Genomic DNA, 17,837 nt, shown 5'->3' with positions numbered 1-17,837 from the left:
CAAAAAGTAGAAGAAATACTGCATTGAATGAAGATGACAATGGAAGAGATGAAGAATGAAGCTGAGACCACTTCCATTGTTTCTATGCCTCTCTATGCAGTCATGTATCCTGTGTTTAATGAGCTAGAAAGAGTAAATCTATCTGCAGCTTAGACACTGAGAACAGTTTTCATTAAGGCTGAAAAAGAAAATTTGGATCTCATGCAAGGAATCAGTTTGAAAATTTTAGAGAAAAAAAGTGTAGAGAATAACTTCACAGAGTTTCTCCTTCGTATGACAGCTGATGATGTAGAAGAATATCTAATTGAGCGACCAAAGTCAGAATTCCAGGATCTAAATGAAAAAGCACGAGCACTTAAACAAATTCTCAGTAAGATCTCAGATGACATCATTGACAGAGTGAGGTTTCTGCAAACAGTCAAGGATATAGCTAGTGCCATAAAATAACTTCTGGATACAGTGAATAATGTCTTCAAGAAATATCAATACCAGAACCGCAGAGCACTTGAACACCAAAAGAAAGAATTTATACAGTATTCCAAAAGTTTGATCGATACTCTGAAAACCTATTTTAAAGATAGCAAGGCAATAGATGTGATCATAAATGCCAATTGACTAATTCATCAAATGAACTTGATACATCAGACTTTAAACTGTGGTCTGAAACTTGTATATGTTTAGAGATGTACTTCTCAATGGCAGTTTTGAACTGCCTTTATCTGTAAATTTTAAAGTTTTACTGTATAAATTATCAGTCCCTCCTGAAGGGGCCTAATCCAGGATGTTGAATGGGATTATTGCAATTTTACACCATATTTTTGTAAAATGTAGCTTAATCATAATCTTACACTGAAGATTTTGCATGAATTTGCTATTATCATTCTTTTAAGAATTATAAGCCAAAAGAATTTACACCTTAATATGTCATTATATAACATTCCTTAAAAGAACTGTAAATATTGGTGTTTGTTTCTGACATTTTAATTTGAAAGTGACATGCTGCAAGATAATATATTTAACAATATTTGGTGGCAAATATTCTACAAATAGTTTACATCTGTTAAACATTTCTTTTCTTGAAAAAATACATATATGTATATGTATATATGATCAGAAGACCAAGACAACTTGGCATAATGTCTAAAGAGTTTCTAACTGAGGCTTATTAGCAGTTTAGTTTATCAGATAGTACAGCAACCTGAATTCCTATTTTTTGTCCTTAATCACTTTGGACAAAAAGTAGTATGTAGAAATATTTTCATTAGCTATTACATATAGAGGTACTGAATATTTTTCCATTATTTCAGCCTGTTTTAAGAGATGTGTGAGGAAGAGGTAGCAATTTATATTCTCTTCACACTATGATATAGCTACTTTTTGAACTCTGACAATGTAGATTTCCCTTTTAAGAAATGAAGTCTTTTTGGTTTACTGGGCCCTAAGAGCTCTGCACTTTTTTTTCCTAAAAATAGCCACAATTAGTAGTAATTTGAAGCTACAAGAATGTTAGTTGTTTTGAAGTTGTCATGAGTATTGGTATTATATGCACTCTCAATCTGTACTGTTTCATTTCACCACAGAAAAGTTTTAAGGTAATTATTTATCAAGTATTTGTGTTAAGTGATATCATTTTTCAATTATGATAAAATAAAAGGAACAATCAGAAAAAAAAAAATCTGTCGGGATGTGGTCCGAGCACCGATCACTGTTCTTGTTTCACTAATTCTGATCACCAGAGGGTCAGCTTTAAGGTTGGCCATTGTTCCAACCTACTCAGGAAAAAGTGGCAGGGAGTCAGTCTTCAAGAGACAGTACTTGTTTTGCTTCATCCTTTCTTTCTATTCCCTATTTGTAATAATAATTTGGAAAAGTCAGAAATTGAAAGCTCAAGACATCAACAAGAACAAAAACAACAGTGAAAACATAGCAATCTCAGAGGACTGAGAAATTAGATTTCCAAAGTTATACCAATGTAATACTCAGAATGTCTAGTTCTCAACAAAAAATTACATAATATGCAGAAGGAAAGGAATGTATAACCCATTCACAGGGAAAAAGAATTTGCCAGAATCTATCCCAGAGGAAGTTTATTCATTGGAAGTATAAGTCAAACACCTAAAATTCAGTGTAATAAATACTTTTCATGAGCTAAATGAATTCATAAAATAAAAAGGAATAACATGTAAGATATTAGTGAAGAATCTGAATTATATGATCATAAAAATATATCAAAATTCAGAGATGCTTTCTAAAGCTGTGTTTAGAGAAATTTATAGCACTAAGTGTATATTTTAGAATAGACAAAAGCTAAAATTAAATATTATGTTTGTTCTGTCCAGTGAAACTTTCTGTAGGAATGGAAAGAGTTGTCTTATCCAGAAAAGGAGTCATTGGCCACATGAAGCTGTTAAGCACTTGAAATGAGGTTAGTGCAAATGAGGAACTGATTACTTTATTTCAGTTGTTCAATTTAAATTTATAAACCCACTTGTGGCTGGTGGCTATTGCATGACCCACACAGATATAAGTAATCTTATCTAGCCTATTATAAAAGGGAAAATTACATCCATTTAATTTTCATGAACACATTTTGAGGTATTATTTAAGTACAATTAAAATTTACACTTTCAGTATATATAATTTATGAGCTTTGGAAAAATCAAGATAAAAAATGTTTCCATCACCCTAACATTTCTCTCATAACAAATTGTAGCCAGTCTCTTTTCTTCAGTCTCAACACTTGGAATTGCTGATCAAATTTCAGTCCCCATAGTTCAGTTTTTTCCAGAAATATATAAATGGAATCAAACAACCAGTGGTCTTTTGTATCATTCTTCTTTTACTGGTCATAATGCTTTTACATTTATTCATGTTTTTTATATATCAACAATTATTCCATTTTCCTGTTGAGTAGTATTCCATTATATATATATATTTTCCACAAATTATTTATCTATTGACAAATGGAAGGATTGGTGTTATTTACAGTTGTGGGCATTACCAGAAAAATTTAACAGATAAAACTCAGTGTACTTATAGAATTGAATAATTTTCACCAAAACCATTTGATGTCACACTTTAAGAGAGGTATATAATAATGTTTAAAATAGATTGTTTTGCTTATTGGAAGCAAAATAATATTCTTGTGGTACAAACCAGCTGGAGAAATTCCAGAGTTGCCGTCGACAATGATGTTACTGTTACATAATTTATTGATTTCTCTTAATCATTCATGGTACCCCACTGGGATTCTCTCACTTCAGCTTTTATTTAATGTGGATTACAGTGGTGTATTTTATTGGAAATAATTAGTACTTTTGGTGGTGCTTTTTTTCTTTTTTCTGTTTTAATAGATGCCCTTGAGTGTGTAGTAAGCACATAATGATGAAATTGTAGCATTTTGTCAGAATTGTAGCATTTTGTCAGTATACAATTGGCATTGTCATAATTTTTTACTTGGAGAACATGCTTAACTTATATCAAATATTTTTGTTGTTGTTTCCAATTCTTTTTTACATTATAATTTTATTTTAAGAATTCCTATCTTTATTTAGGTTTTGAATGATAACAATCACAGTCATAATACATTTCCTGAAGGCTATTAAGAACAATATTTCACAAATGCATCATATTTAGCATGTAAGATGGCTGGCCTTTAACATTTTTGATGCCTAGTTCCAAACCTCATAGTGAATAAGGACTTTGTGTGAAGTGGAAAATCTATATAGCAGCACCATATGTACACATTGTCTATTCCCATGCAAATCACTGCAAATAAATGCCCCTATTGTAAAAATAAAAAATGGTCTTTGTCGCTGAGCCCGAGAGTTGCGACCTCACTCAGACCCAAGAATCGGGGGGGCTTGCTCCTGCGAAACCGCCGGCGGGGGCACTCCAGGAAGGAGCGCCGGAGTTCTCCAGGCATGGGGGAAGCGCGGTTAGGAAAGAACCACAGAGACCGCCTGAGCGCAGGAACAGGTCTGCTTTATTGCGGAAGTACACTTGGTTTTATAGGGTTGGGTGCAGGGAGGGGTTGGAGCTAGGGCGGGTTAACTACGTAAGCAAGCGGATGACTATGAGGTAAGCGGTAGCTAAGGGAGAAGGCAGATTATATGTTGGTAATGTGGTCGGGACTGGCGGGGGAAGATAGCACTGGCTGGAAGGGGGAGATAATAGCAGCGGGGAGGAAGGGTGGAGGGAGGCAGTAACAATTGCTCTCTTTTTGTTTTTAAAAGGGAAACAAAGAGGGAGAAGGAGAATAGGTTGGGGAAGGCGAGGGGTAAAAAGGGGCAAACCCAGCTGGCTATGGGCGAATGACATAGCATCTGGCCAGGATGCATGTATTGGCCCTTAGGGTCGGTGCGCGCCGGTGCTAGACGCACATCGAGCCTTGTCAGCAAAGCGGCTTCGCGATACCCTAGAACTCCCATCAGAGGGGAAGGAAATGACAGGGAGCGGCTAGAGTAGGTCTCGTGGGCGGAGAGGGCGAAGAGGGTGGCGGGGAGGGGGCTCATCGGTGGCGAGGCGTTGGTAATGGACTTGCACGAAGGAGCTGAACACAGCATTGGACACAACCTTGGCTTGATCTTTGGCAATACTGAGCACCCTCTTGATGCCCCAGGGGCCCACAGTGAGAATTAAAATGACGACAATGAGCGGGCCCAGGAATGGAAGGAGGTAAGGGAGGAGGGCATGGAAAAGGTTGGAAGAATAGTTCGCGTTTTCTCGCTCTTTGCGGCGTTTTTCTAGTCCTTCCTGGACTTTTCTCAGATTGTCTTCGACTAGACCAGTGGAATTGGCGTATACGCAGCATTCTTCTCCGAGAGCGGCACAAAGACCTCCTTCTTTGAGAAGGAGGAGGTCGAGGCCGCGGCGGTTTTGCAGAACTACTTCGGAGAGAGAATTAAGAGACTCTTTTAGATATTTTACAGCTTCGTGAAGATAGGTGATGTCTTCATCAATGGCCTGTCTGAGAGATGAGAGGGCAGAAGACTGCGTGGCGAGGGCAGCGATGCCAGTGCCTGCCCCCGCGAGACCCAGAAGGGAAGCAACAGTTATGACTGCAGTGATTGGTTCTCTTTTTAGTAGGTGGAGAGAGGTTTGTTTGTGTAGCAAACGGCGGAAAAAGTCAGTGTCAGAGTGGTAGAGGACTCGAGGGGCGAGAAGGATAAGCACACAAGTTTCATTACTAGCCATGAGGGTGGCGACGTTGAGGCAAGGGGTTAGTCCAGTGGAGGTACAAAGCCATTGAGAGGTGTTATGAGGGATTAAGAATTTGGCAGTAGTGCTGGGAGAGGAGTAACCAGAGCAAACACTAAGGGAGGGGTGAGGGCCTCGACGAGAATGAACACAGTGTCCTGTGGAGGAAACAGACTGAAAGGTTAGGGGGACAGAGGAGGCGTTCCAATTGCATTCAGTGGGATTCTGTTCAGAGGATTCACTGAAGGAGAGATTGGTGGCGACAGGTTCATAGAGAGGAAGGGAGGGGGAGAGGCAGAGCCAACAGTTCCGAGTGAGGTTGGGGTAAGATGTGTTTAAAGAGGTGTATGAGGCATTGATTAATTTGATGAGAGGACTGAAGTACTGAGCAGGGGGTAAGTGAGGCTTAGGAGCATGGGAGCTGAGGGAGGCAATGGTAAGGGGGGTACCGGGCGAAGGAGCGGGCGAGGTGGAGTGGGGTGGAGAAGGAGGCTGTTGTGCCTTTGGAGGATTGAGAACCCGATTTGGGCTGACGGCAGAGGGGGGTGGAGAAGACAGCTGTTTCTTTACAATAGTGAAGATAGAGCCATAATCATAACTTTCCATGTATAGACGGAACCCCCATGTGCGACCTTGGAACCAGATGTTGGAGTTGGGGTCTTTGACTATGAGCGTGATGTTATTCTGTAAAGCATTGCCCTTTTTCAGAGTGAGATAGGGGTCTTTGTTTGGGGCTCCTGACCAGCCATGGGCTATTGTTTCACAGCCCCAGGAAGGGCAGAAAAAATGTGTCGGGTCATGGCAGCCTCTTGCAGAGGCAGGGCAGATAGAGTATCCAGAGATTCCATAATCCCAGGGGTTGCTAAGGCCTATAAGTGAGTCGTACCAGCATCGATGAGTTTTGTGTGAAACATCCACACTGGAACTAACAACAGGAAGGTTGGCGAGATTACATATGTGCACTGAGAAAGAGGGAGCACTCGCAGTTACATTGAAGGCAAGGACTTTGTCAAATAGAGAGAGAGTCCAGTTGAAAGTTCGGTGATTCTGATTGGCAGCGGCTGAGAGGGCGAAGAAGGCTAAGGTGCAGGAAATGGTCACGAAGCTGTAGAGAGGCATCACTTGACGAGGCAGCATCTGTGGAGATAAAAGAAAAGAAAATTCCTCGCTCTCGATTCAAGGTGAGCGGGTAGGGTGAAGAGGATAAAGAGAGTGGGGTAAGGAAGAGATGGGGGTAGGGGTTTAGATTATGAGGGGGCACTTCTCAATGATGGCTGGTGCTGGATTCGGGTGAACGGGGCAATTTCTGGGCCATATCTACTGTCAATGTTGTCTTTCACTGAAGGCACAGGGCATTGATCACTTACTGGGACCAGCGGGTCTGTGGCAGGCCGGACGCAGCGCCCAGGGATCCAGAGAGGTTGCGGCTCAGAATCTGGGAAAACACAAGCAAAGCTTCTTCCCTGTGCCAGGAGGGGAGCTGGATCTTGCCAATGATTGGTGGCAGGGTCTTTCCAATGGACTAGGGGGACTTGCGAAGGCTGCCACATAGGTCCCCAGTGCTTGTGGGTGGGAGAGAGTCCTTGACTGTCAAAAGTCAGAAGATTGTGGTGAATGAGGCAGGGAGTTACAACGTCTACTGGGGCCTTGTGGGGGAAAGAAGCTCTTTCTTTCTGAATAAGCAGTTTAAGCTGCTGATGAGTGCGTTCGACGATTCCTTGCCCTTGTGGGTTGTATGGAATGCCGAAATGATGCATGATGTGATACATCTGCACGAAGCTGGCGAAGGCGGTGCTGCGATAAGCAGGACCGTTGTCTGTTTTGAGGTCCCATGGAATTCCCATGAACAGAATAGCCTGGCAAAGTGCTTTGATGCAATGTTTAGCACTTTCTCCTGCGAGAGGGACGGCATAACACAGGTGTGAGAAGGTGTCAATTGCCACATGAAGATATTTGAGGTGGCCAAATGCGCTGACATGAGTGACATCTAATTGCCATCTTGAGTTCGGGCGGAGGCTGCGGGGGTTGACACCTTGAGGCTGCAAAGGCCCAAGTGGCAGCAGTGGTGCGCAAGTCTGACACGCGCGCACAAGGTGTTTGCAGGTTTCAATGGGTAGGTCTGGGAAGAGCTTCCGGATGGACCACGCAGAGAAGTGAAATTGGGAATGCAGAAGCTTAGATTGGTTGACAAAGTCTCCAAGCTGCGGTCCATCGATAGAGTCTTCATGAAGGGTGACTGGGTTTATTCGGCGGGCGGACACTGAAGCGTCGGCAAGGTCATTTCCTTGAGCTAGAGGCCCTGGAAGGCCCGAATGGCTTCTGATGTGAGCAATGAACCAGGGCTGCTGCCATTTTTCAAGCAGCCGCTGCACGAAGGCGAGCGCCCGGTCGATGCTCGAATCACTTGGCAGGAAAGTGGCAAGCGGGAGGCTGCGACACACCTGAAGAGTGTATAGGCTGTCAGTAAAGATGTTGAGGGGCTGGTTTGGGTGGAGATTGAGGACTGCAGCGACAGCTAGAAGCTCGCCTACTTGAACGGAAAAGTCATTTGCGAACAGCAGTTGTTGTGGCTCAGGAATCTCAGGAGTGTAGATGATGGTGGCAAACGCCGTTTTAGAGGCATCTGTGAAGGCAGTGATGGCTGAAGGGATTGGGTTCCGTGCGGGCAGTGGACGGAACGGGTTGGAAAATGCCAATTGAGACATTCCTTGCAGCAATCGGTGATGAGGATAGTGGTTGTCAAAGGAGCCACGAAAGAGTTCTACTAGGCTTTGCATTTGAGCATTGTTCATGATGAGAGAAGTGACTTCTTTGGCATCTAAAGGCCAAACAATGGTGTGCGGTGGGACGCCATATGTTTGCATGGAGAGAAGTACTAAGTCAGTAGCCAACGCAATCCATGCCCTTATAAAAGGGCAAATTTTTGGAAGTTTGCTTTTGGATGTATGCAGGAAAAGGAGAGGGCCATCTTGCCATAAGAGGCCTGTGGAAGTGATTGGCGTTAGTAGGATTAAGGCTAAAACTGGAAGGTCAGGGGAAAACTGCTCTAGGCGGCATTGCTGTAGAGCGGCACTGACCTGTTGGACAGCTTCTCGGGCAGCGGGGGTGATGGTGATGTTACGAGTAACTGCAGTTGGTGGGCTATCTTTGGTCTGCAAGAGCTCAAAGAGGGGCTGCATTTGCGCTGTTGTGATGGGGAGAGCTGATCGAAGCCAATTGATTTGCCCGCAAAGCCGTTGGAGCTCAGTGAGTGTCATTTTGTGAGAGACGTGAAATTTTGGGCTCGCAGGTTGAATGGACTGGTGAAAGTGAAAGCCTAAAAATTGAAAAGGAGGTTGGAGATTTATTTTGTCAGACTGCACAGTAAGCCGGAGGCTGGAGAGGTTTGTTATTGTTGCCGAGAGCAGATCATTAAGGAGCGCATGGGAGCTCGCTGCCAAAAGGAGGTCATCCATGTAGTGGAGGATGTATGTGTGCTCCGGATTGAACTTGGAGTGCAGCGGCTCAACGGCATGGTTGACATACAATTGGCATATAGTAGGGCTGTTGCGCATGCCTTGAGGTAATACTTTCCATTGAAATCGCTGTGCTGCCCCTTGGTTGTTGATGCGTGGAACTGTGAACGCAAACTTTGGACAGTCTCGGGGATGGAGAGGGATAGAGAAAAAGCAGTCTTTGATGTCGATGGTTGCTGCATGAAAATGTTGGGGGACTGCGGTGGGATGCGGGCATCCTGGCTGAGGTGATCCCATTGGCTTAATATGCTTGTTGATCTCACGGAGGTCGTGGAGAAGGCGGAACTTGCCAGTGTTTTTCTTGTTAATGACGAAAATTGGTGAATTATAGGGACTAGTGGACGGCTCAATATGCCCTGCTTGTAGCTGCTTTTCGACGAGGGCAGAGAGAGCTTGTAGCTTGTGAGCTGGCAAGGGCCACTGCTCGACCCAGATGGGCTCCTCTGTGTCCCATTCCAGAGGGATAGGGTCAGGTTTTGCGATGGGAGCAGTGGCCCCTATGAGGGGGGGGGGGCAGCGCAGCTGAGAAGGCTTCTGTGGTGATTCGGGCTTTTAGCTGGCTGAGGACATCTCTCCCCCATAAGATCGTCTGGACTGACGAGAGGACGAGTGGGCAAATTTGGCCTTCGTGGCCTTCTCGGTCGCTCCAGTGCAGAGGCTGAGATGTTTTCCAGGAGGTAGCGGCTCCTGTGGCGCCGATGACTTGAGGGCCAGTTTCGAGGGGCCAGTGATTGAACGCGGCGATCTCGAAGGGAACACAGGAGACTTCAGCACCAGAGTCCAGAAGCCCATCGAGCCATTGTCCATCGATTTTAAGCTCTAATGAGGGTCTCTGGCGGCGTGTGATGGGCATTGTCCACATTATGGCTTGGGAGTCTTCTTGAGGACCTCTTGCGGGTGGGGCTGAGGCCTGCCCCGCTGGGAGTTTAAAGGCTGCTGGTAGTTTTGGATGGCATGGCAGTCACGAGCCCAGTGATATCCTTTTCCACAGCGTGGACATGGCGTAGAAGGGCCTCTCGGTCTTCACGGTGGCAGGGCGAAGCGGGGTGCTGGGCCTGGCTGAGGGCACTCGCGGACAAAATGGCCGGACTGACCACACTGAAAGCAGACAGAAGTGGGAGTAGATGAAACGGCCATGGCAGAAGCAAAGGCAGCAGTGAGCGTTTTGACTTGCGGGTCAACGTCACGGCAGGCGAGAACCCATTCGTGGATAGCTTTGTCACATATGGGGAGGACTACAGCCCGGAAGGGCGCAAGGCATCCATCTATGATGAGCTCTTTGGCGAGTGCGAACTGAGCGTCTTCACTAGAAATTTTCCACTGGCAAGCTTCCAGGACGCGGGTGACGAATGCTGGGAAAGTTTCATTAGAGTCTTGAAGCAGCTGCGCGAGCTTGGTGGGCTGCTTGATGGAAACTAGAGAGAATGACCGTTGGACGAGGACCTTTACCCGGTGCCAAAACCCTGGGTCAATTTCAAGATAAGAACGAGGGTTTGCATAATTGTTAGTGCCCGTGTATGCATCGGAGGGATCGAGGACGCCAGCCTGGGCATTCTCCATGATTTGCCGGTCAACAGCCACTTGGTAATGGGCGCGCCATTCGATAAATTGACCGGGCGTCAGGATGGCACAGGCTAATGCAATCCAGTCATATGGGAGAACGAGTTGGGTCCCCAACTCCTCAAGTAGTTGCTGCGCATAAGGGCTGCCAATTCCGTCTTCCTTTACAGCTTTGCGGAGGGTCCTGACCTCTTCCGCTGTAAAGGGTAGCCAAGTTTGAGGCCACTGCGGCGTAGGCTGGGGGTTTAGTGGGTAAAGCTGGGGGGTATGAGAGGGTGCCCCGCTAGGATTAGGTGGAGGGCTACTGCCATACGGTGGTGGCGAGGGATAAGCGGAAAATAAGTGAGAAAATGGCGGCCTGTCAGCATCTCGACGACAACAAAATGGCGGCGGGGCACTTCCGGGCGAGTGAGAAGATGGCGGCCCGGCAGCTTCCGGGCGATGACAAAATGGCGGCGGGGCACTTCCGGGCCAAGATGGCGGGGTAGCCGCGTCACTTCCGGGCGCCGGCCAAGACGGCGGAGTAACCGCATCACTTCTGGGCACCGGCCAAGATGGCGGAGTAACCGCGTCACTTCCGGACGCCGGCCAAGATGGCAGAGCAGTTGCATCCGGTTTTGAACAAAATGGCGCTGGGGAAGCTTCCGGTTTAGCGGAAGATGGCGGCCCTGCAATTTCCGGGGCGGAACCGGATGTGGACTGGGCAGGAAGAGGAGGGTAGAGGCAGGAAACTGAAGAAGAAGAAGTCAGATGCACGCCATTTTGGACAGAGGTGGAGGAAGAAGGCGGAAGTTCGCCATCTTGGGGAGCCGTAGGAGCGGCCTCGGTGTGCCGCGGGGAGCTCGGACGGGGGGGCTCACACTCGAGGGCGGCCGCAAGTTGGTCAGACAGGGAGTCAGTTTCGGCGGACTCATTGGGATCACAGTCCAGAGGCTGCTTGGGAGAAGCCTCATGAATAGTCTCGGATGGGGCACCGAGGAGACAGGCGCGGATGGCGATGAGAACGGGTAAGAGGCCTGGCGGGAAGGAGTGTTTTTTATGCTCCATTGCAGAGGCGACTCGATCTATGAGTCGCGAGTATGTGTCCGGGCTCCAGAGTTGACAAGTGGCGAGCCACGGATTAAAGGGGAGCAGAAGGTCCCAGTATTTTTGGAGTTGCCGCAGGGAAACACGGACTCCGTTGGTATCGAGCAGGGCGGCGAGGGCCCTGACTTGTGGCGCCTGACGCATAGATAGAGAGGCGCCCATGTTCAAATAGAGACAGGACGACGGCGAGGGGTCCCTACCTGGAGAAGAGGATGAGCCGTCCGATTAACAGCAGCAGCAGCAGCAGAGAGGGGCCGGGGGAGGAGCTTGCCCTACATTGGGCGCCTTTGTCACTGAGCCCGAGAGTTGCGACCTCGCTCAGACCCAAGAATCGGGGGGGCTTGCTCCTGCGAAACCGCCGGCGGGGGCACTCCAGGAAGGAGCGCCGGAGTTCTCCAGGCATGGGGGACGCGCGGTTAGGAAAGAACCACAGAGACCGCCTGAGCGCAGGAACAGGTCTGCTTTATTGCGGAAGTACACTTGGTTTTATAGGGTTGGCTGCAGGGAGGGGTTGGAGCTAGGGCGGGTTAACTACGTAAGCAGGCGGATGACTATGAGGTAAGCGGTAGCTAAGGGAGAAGGCAGATTATATGTTGGTAATGTGGTCGGGACTGGCGGGGAAGATAGCACTGGCTGGAAGGGGGAGATAATAGCAGCGGGGAGGAAGGGTGGAGGGAGGCAGTAACAGTCTTAAAAGTGCATGAAACCGTCAATTGTGTTAGTATACATCTTTTCTGATCACAAACAGGGGAAGAATAGATGCAAAAATGCCAAGAAATAAGTCACCTATAATTTTAATTTTACTTCAAAGTCAGATTTTAAGGCAGATGACCAAGCAGTCAAATCCAGAGAGCATAATTTGACTAATGACTTTTCAAGTTTAATAAATCTTTTTAAAAAGAGAGTAATTTTGAGGTATTGTATATAATATGTATTTTATTCATACATTGCTGCATTTATGTTTCATTTCTCTGGCCTTTTTTTATGAATTAGGTACTATATTGTGACCTGATGTGGACAAAAGAATAAGATAACTTTCACTAAAATTTCAGATAACTTTGCTGTAGAACATACTGTTAGGCACTTAGGAAAAGAGAAATTAGTTGACTAATTCCTAGAGAACTCATTTTCAAATCAGGAGTAAAGCAAAAATGGAAGCCTTGGAATGACAGGGGTGGCAATATATATTTGTGTAAAAGCCTGCAAACCTTCAGTATTCTTTAAAAATATAACTATTCACTAGTATCTACTTTGGAAAATCACATGAAATATACAAACTTTTACTGTATTTTTTATTCATTTAGAAAAACATGCAATAAAGATAGCAATATTAACAAGGGAAATGTAAAATAACAAAAATAATGGGAATGTTTGATTTTTCAGAAACTATCTTTAGTCTACCATTTCATTTATAAGTCCACAGATAATGCATACAAGCATTAAGCCTGGAATTTCCAACGTATAGGAAGATAGGAAAAATGGGGTAAATAGTGTGCTTATATATAGAATGGATAAAAATTAGCATTATTTCTTGGATATGCTGTAGTTTTTAAAAAATATGATGGAACTGAAAATTGCCAAAATTATGTACACATGTAAAGGAATAAATTTCAAAGAAGTTAGTTGAAAATAAGATTAAATATGTTTTCAAAATATTTTACTTGTGTTTTTCCATCATGTTTTGCTTTTAATTATTTGTCTTATTTTATGGAAAACGGCTGTCTATTTGCATATTGCCAATCCAGAAAATTGGTAATATTCACGGTATACTCTCAATGAAGAGAACGTTTCAAAACCCATGAAATTAGGATCTTTATCTAACTATTGAATATCAATAGTGTCTTCATCATTAACTAGCACAAGAATTATAATACAACCCTAAACTAAGGTTTTGAAAAATCACACTGACAATCATTCTAAAAAGATAAGTCAAGTTAGTGCAATTTTCCCAGCTATAATAAAATTATTGGAACCTGGCATTGCAAATAACCTGAATCTGTTAGCAAAGAAAAAAGGTAAAATACAATTATTTCCTTTTTCTTTCATTTGGTTTGATTTTAACTGTGCTTGATATTCTTGTCTATTTAGATTAGGAATATCCTATACTTTTTACGTTGTGATAATATTTAAAGATACTTATTAAATAAGAAAATAAATGAATAATAGCATATTTTACATGCATATATTCATACATAATTTAATAATTCCTATGAAAAACAAAGATGTTTTTATTTTGTGTGAATTAGAACAAATTTAAAAAATTTATGAAAACATAGATACAGTGGAGTGGAAAGCAATGAAATATATACAGAAGAAGATGTCAAGATAGATAAATAAGGAAATTCTATTGAGATCAATTTTGAACAAAGTATCAAAAATGAAATGCTAATTGTTTATTGGTAAAAAAGTGAAATGTATTCAAATCTACTTTCTTTAAACATAAGTGGAAAATGCATTTTAAATAATTAAAATGCTTCTATTTAAAGTACACATACAAAGTAATATGCATTATGAAATGATTGGCTAAAATGTCTATTGACAAAAGAAATTCAGGTTCCATAAGGAAAAAAATTGTGAGGAACACTGTAAAGAAAATTAGAGATTTCCAAGGGATTTTTTAATTGACCAGTGGCTTGTATTTATGTCACCTGCTGTTTCAAAATGGAGAAACATATAAAAATTGATATGTTTGGGAATATCTGTCTTTCTCTACTTTAGGTAAATATGTGTTAAAATATGAGAAAGTTTGTGTGTTTGTGTATTTAGAGATTTGCAATTTTGTTCTTTTTTCTATAGATTTGATAGGGGTCACAAAATAGAAATTACAAAACGATCAATAGAAATACAGTTCATTCTGGTAGAACTGACTGATGATCCACAATTGCAAATTGTGGTTTTCCTGTTTCTCTTTCTCAACTACATGTTGAGCCTGATGGGGATTTTAATCATTATTCTTCTCACCCTGTAGGATCCCCATCTCAAAACCCCAGTGTATTTCTTTCTCCTAAATTTCTCCTTTGGGAAATCATATTCACAATAGTGTGCATTCCCAGATTCCTGAATACCATTGTTACTAGAGACAAAACAATTTCTTATAATAATTGTGCACCTCAGTTACTTTTTATCCTTTTGCTGGGAGTTACAGAATTCTACCTGCTGGCTGCCATGTCCTATAAACGCTATGTTGCCATCTGCAAACCACTGCATTACCTGATTATTATGAACAGCAGAGTGTGCTACCAACTGATCCTCAACACTTGGATAACTGGGTTCCTAATAATCTTTCTGCCATTAGTCATGAAACTGTAACTGGATTTCTGTGCTTCCAAAATCATTGATCACTTTATGTGTGAAACTTCTCCTATCCTTCATATCTCATGCACAGATTCATATGTCCTAGAATTAATGTCTTTTATCTCAGCTGTGGTGACACTTGCAGTCACATTGGTGTTAGTTATTCTCTCTTACACTTACATCATTAAAACGATTCTGAAATTCCCCTCTGCACAGCAAAGCCAAAGCTTTTTCCACCTGTTCTTCCCACATGATTGTTGCCTCCTTGAATCATGGCAGCTGTATCTTCATGTATATTAAACCATCTGCAAAAGAAAGAGTGACCTTATCCAAAGGTGCACCTTTGCTCTATACTTCAGTTGTCCCTTTATTAAATCCTTTCATTTATACTCTAAGGAACCAACAGGTCAAAGAAGTCTTCAGAGATGTGTTACAAAAGATTTTGTATTTTTCAGAAAACTGATTTTAAAAATATAATGCGAACAACCTTAAAGAAAACCAGAAATGAATTCCTAAATTTGTTCCGATTATGTTTATTTAGCACATCAGTTCTGTTATCTTTCAAAGAAATTTTAGCTCAATTTCTCACCTTTTATTCTACTCTTCCTTGTTAAAATTTTTTTCTCCCTGTTGTGTTAAACTTAGATGCTTGAAGTTTTCAATCCATTTTAAATTCATATACTGAATGCACATTAGTTTCCAGAAATCATGACTTAGGGGGAAAAAAAAGGTCTCTGAAATTGTACCATGGTTCATGTAACTTTTTAAATAAGTTGACATTTATTTATTAAATATCTAGCTTGCTCCAGACATTGTGAGAAGTTCAACCCTTCTTTTTAACATTTGATTTTGTCTAAAGGAGGCAAAAACATAAAGCATAGGCTTCAATAAAGTGTGTGACTAAGGTTTTAACAAAGACTACAAAATATTATGTGATAGATAGGAAGGGCTGCTAAGAAATTTTGGAGCTCACAAAGGCTGTCCAAGATAAAGTAACAATTATGATGAGACCGACAATATACATATGGAAAGAAGATTGACTTAGAAATGTAAGTTAACAACATAGAGGTGTTTGATGGAGAAATACATTTAGAGATGTCATATGTCTGATGGTTATACAACAAGGTTTTGAGTCATGTAGCCTAGAGTTAGTAAAGGTTTAATTATATACATATTGTGGGATACTGCCCAGGTTACTCAGATTTTTTGCCTTGATTTCTCTTCATGTAAAGCAATCCCTACCTACCAGTCAATTGATATAATGCTATTAGAACTGTTTATCATTCAGTTTGGAATAGATCTTATTTTGTGAAATTCACCATTGTGACGCAAATAATGTTTGATGCGTTTAGTGGATTGCACTTTGTAACCCAATTCAGACATGTTTTTGGTCAGGATTCACATTTCTCTCTTCTGGTAAAGACAGAGGAGACAATGAAACATGAAGGGATTGCATACGGGAAAGTATTCTGGACTTAAGCATGGTATCCATGTATATAAGAATCACCTAGATAGCTTTAAAATGTATTTCTAGTCAATAGTGCTTCTGAGTCAATAATGCTGTGTAAAAGACAATGAATCCAAAGTTTAATATACAGCTCAGTTTATTTTGAAGTAGTGGCCATTATCTGACATTTCCACCAAAGAGAAGTCATTGAAAGTATGTTTAAGATGGAAACTTTTAATTGTTCAGCTTGAATAGTTTGGACAATTTCTCTTGCAATTATATTGAATATGTGCTACCTTAAAATGAGGGGAACAATGAAGGGACTATAAACAGTCATCTAACAGCTCCCTAAAATGAAAAGCCCAAGACCAGACCGTTTCACGGGTGATTTCTACCATGCATTCAAAGAAGATTTAATACCAATGAAGATTTAATACCAATCTTACTCAAACACTTCCAAAAAACTGAATAAGGAGGAATTTTAACAAACTCATTCTATGAAGCCAATATCACCCTAATACCAAAGCTAGATAAAGATATTACATAAAAAGGAAATTACAGACCCATTTCTCTAATGAATGAATATGCAAAATCCTCAATAAAATACTTGCTAATCTAATCCAATAACACATTACAAGAATTATTCATCATGATAAAGTGGGATTTATACCAGGCATGCAAGCTTGCTTCAATGCAAGAAAATCAATAAGCATACAACATCATATTATTAAATCAAAGAAGAAAAATCACATGATCTTATTAATTTACAAAGAAAAGACATTTGACAAAATACTGCATCCTTTCTTGACTACAAAAAATAAGACTTGAAAAGAACTTTCTCAACATGATAAAGGCCATATATGAAAAACCCACAGCTAGCATTGTACTTAATAGTGAAAGACTGAAAGCTTTCCTGTTGAGATCAGGCACAAGACAAGCATGCCCATTGTCACCACTGTTGTTCAATATAGTGTTAGAGGTTCTATCTAGAGCAATCAAGCAAGAAAAAAGAAAGAAAAAAGCACTTCAATTCAGAAAGGAAGAACTAAAACATTCACTATTCACAATTGATATGATTGTGTATCTAGAAAGCACCAAAAAATCTACAACAAAGCAGCCAGAGCTAGTAAATGACTTCAGTTGAGTGTCAGGATACAAAATCACTATGCAAAAATCAGTCGTGTTGCTATACACTAGTAATGTGCAACCTGAGGAGGAAGTCAGGGAAAAAAATTCCATTTACAATAGCAACTAAAGAATCAAATATTTAAGAATAAACTTAACCAAGGATGTAAAGTACTTGTATTTAGAATATAATGCATTGCTAAAAGAAATCAAGAAACGCCTAAATAATTGGAAGTACATTCCATGCTCATGGATTAGAAGACTAAATATCATTAAGATGTCAATTCTACTCAAACTGATATACAGATGCAATGAAATTCCAATAAAAATTCCACCAACTTTTTTTTTTACCAAATGGAAAACACAATTATCAAATTTATCTAGCAGGATAAGAGACTCCAAATAGCCAGAAACATCTTAAAAATGAAAAGTGATGCTGGAGAACTTCAACTTCCAAACTTTAAATCATATCACCTAGATACAGTGTTAAAAAACAGCATGGTATTGTCACAGAGATAGACATATAGACCAATGGAACTGAATTGTTGATTCAGAAACAGATCCTCACATGTATGGCCAAGTAATTTTTGACAAGTCTATCAAACCCACCA

At 41.8% G+C, this 17,837-nt stretch overlaps 2 pseudogenes; both read left to right on the top strand.

Moving 5' to 3' along the window:
• The first annotated feature begins 27 nt into the window (after nt 1–27).
• On the top strand, nt 28–681 carry LOC101416784 (programmed cell death protein 10 pseudogene; annotated as a pseudogene).
• A 10,891-nt stretch (nt 682–11,572) lies between these two features.
• Nucleotides 11,573–15,117, top strand: LOC105747216 (olfactory receptor 6C6-like; annotated as a pseudogene).
• Nucleotides 15,118–17,837: the final 2,720 nt, after the last annotated feature.

The sequence above is a fragment of the Dasypus novemcinctus genome, chromosome 12, assembly GCF_030445035.2.
Source record: "Dasypus novemcinctus isolate mDasNov1 chromosome 12, mDasNov1.1.hap2, whole genome shotgun sequence".
NCBI lineage: Eukaryota > Metazoa > Chordata > Mammalia > Cingulata > Dasypodidae > Dasypus > Dasypus novemcinctus.
This window is presented reverse-complemented; position numbering and strand designations above follow the sequence as displayed.